General features: G+C 36.3%; 1 pseudogene; it reads right to left on the reverse strand.

The window, feature by feature from the left end:
- Nucleotides 1–984, reverse strand: part of LOC104772819 — a 3,702-nt pseudogene extending 2,718 nt beyond the window's left edge.

Consider the following 2,859-nt stretch of genomic DNA (forward strand, 5'->3'; position numbering starts at 1 on the left):
AAGCACCCAAAAGTGCTTTCCATATCACATCATCTGGTTTTATAGGCATATTAAGTATGAACTCCTCAGCCTCATCAAGAAGACCATAACGACCCAATAGATCAACCATACACCCGTAGTGCTCAATCCTATGCTCTAACCCATCCACACTCACCATTTCACTAAAATACTTCCTTCCTTCTTCTATTAACCCAGCATGGCTACAAGCAGTCAAGAGATTGATGTAAGCAACATCACTAGGCTGAACTCCAGCCCGCCTCATTTTACAAAAACACTCAATAGCTCAGTAACATTCCATAACACAACCTCACCATCTCTCTTTCTTCTATCAACCATCACCACCATATCTTTCTCTATAATGTTCTTGTAAAACAACACACAAGCATCTTTCATCAAACCACTTATCACATACATTCTAACGAGATTACTCATCACAGCTCAACCCAAGCTTCAAAGCCAACCCATGAATCTGCTTACCTTGTTGAATCTTCCCTGTTTTCGCACAAGCCTTAAGCACAGAAGGAAACGTGAACCGGTTCGGTTCAACGAACTCATCGCTCATCATCAAGCAGAACAATGCGATTGCGATTACAGCTTTGTCTTCTTCATCGCTCTCACTGAAACCTCTGATTATAGTATTCCAAGAGAAGCAATTTCGTTGAGGCCTCTGATTAAAGATCTTATGTGCGTAATCGAGGTCACGGTGATGGACATCGGATCGCAACACACAACCCCATAAATGAAAAAGAGAGGATCTTTTTATGAGATAACAGAATTGTAACTAGGAATATGAAATGACAAACCTAGATTAAACTTTGGCCGGAGATTTCGGGAGTCAAAACGCAATCAGGCACCGGCCGATCGATCAAACGAGAGGGACCGAAACAAAGTCTGGTCGGGTTGACTCGGTTCTGCAAAGCGGGTCGAAGCTTTCGCCGTTTTCTCTCTTTCTCGAAGAGGAAGAGAAATAAAAATTATCTCCATTGCAAAAAATTCTCAACCATTTCCGTGAAGCCACGTAAACAAAGAACTAAGCTTAAAACTGTTCTAATTCAAGAACTAAAAATCTGTTCTAAGGCCACTGTTCAATTTATTAAACATATTTTTAGGCTAAGAACACCTAATAAGTTGTACCGATAAAGATGGCCTAATAGCATAAAGTGTCTAAAATGAAAGAAGTTTCATAGAAATTGTGTCATTGTGTCAATCTCCCAAAATATAAACTGTTTGGTCTTATTCATTTAAATTTTTAATCAGTCCATTCATAATATCTCTTATCTTCAGCTTATTTTCGATTTCGTTGACAAAAAATTGTATGCTTTGAAAACCAATTTATATGTGTTTGTGGGAGAATCTAATTTAAAACTATAGTAGGATTTAAGTTCAAGTGAGCATTCTTAAGTCAGACAGAATATAGTGAGAATTGAAATAAAATAGGATATTTAAGTTTTATTTTGTGCAAATCAGATCTAGTATACAAACTTAAATTACCTAAAAATAAAGACAGAAAACGTTCTCAGACCCGAGTATTAAGGACCTCTACTCTACCTAATAAAGATAGAACCTGGACCAAAGACCTTGTGTATTTGTTTTGGCTAGTCGACGTTTTTATGCTAGAAGAGTATTGCTTTTTCTAGGCTGGATTATTGGATCCTATTGTTAAGGTCAGTTGAAAAGGTTGAGGAGCAACGACATTATGAACATGTCTCTAAGGAGCTTTGGTTACTGTTGTTTCCTCAACCACCTATCATCATATCCCCACCTATAACCAATGCGTCTCTTCACCAATCTTGTTTTCCTGGTTCCTATGTTTAATGATTTCAAGCCAGTGCTAAACAACAATTCTAAGGCTATTAATCACGAGAACGAAGTGTGAGGAAGTATGGCATTATGATCCCCTCTCAAAGGAAGGGTGACTACCAAAACTTCCTCATTTTTAACTCCTTTTATCCGCTTCCCCTGAACATGGATCCCAAGATTATATCTGACGACATCTGTATCATTCAGGATACGTTATCTCTCGTCTCAGTGCCCTTCTTGTGTTCCGTGCCGGCAAACCAAGAGGCAAATGACGTCTATTCAACGTCACATGAATCATTATTGAACGTGACTACTTCAAAATTCTCCAATTTGATCGCAGAAGTGTCTATGACAGACCATGAGATCGCTTGTGGCTTGTTGCATGATTCCTAGTTTATGTCTTTCGAAACTTATTGTACTTTTTTTTAAGTTTGAAGACTTTGTAATTTTTGCGCTTGAGAGGCTTGCTTGTATGAAATAAATGTCTTGTTTGACAAAAAAATAAAAGTTTTATTTTGTGCAAGTAAAAGCAAGGAGGATAATCTTTAGATTATCACCAACATAATGACTTCAACATTTGATTTTATACGAGGAGAAAGAGGATAGAGTACAGTATCTCAAAGTGGCAATTCTCTAATTTACTTTATGTTTTAAATACAAATTTATATGAATTTTTACTTGCTAAAATTTTAATGACATAGGCTAATGAATTTTGTACTGGACACTATTTTAAACCTTTAAAGGATCAACTAATATTTACTACTATTTTTCAAAATCTGTCTTTTGAGTAGTTTAAATCTGTTTCTCCTTTTTTTTTTTTTTTTGAAGTGAACGTTTTCTCAAGAATTTAAAGAAATCTTGAAGAAGATAAAGATTGAGTTTATTTCATTTTCAATAGTAGATGTTAAGTGTACATGCACATGATTGCATTGGACCTGAGAGCATCAAATCTGTTACGCACAAAGGAAGTGGTCTAGAGTGACGAAGAGAAGATGGCTTGTTTTTGTTGTTTAAGGCCTACTTCCTCTTCAATCTTCACTTGGTCTTCTTTTAGTTTGA

This window comes from Camelina sativa, chromosome 20 (assembly GCF_000633955.1).
Source record: "Camelina sativa cultivar DH55 chromosome 20, Cs, whole genome shotgun sequence".
Lineage (NCBI taxonomy): Eukaryota > Viridiplantae > Streptophyta > Magnoliopsida > Brassicales > Brassicaceae > Camelina > Camelina sativa.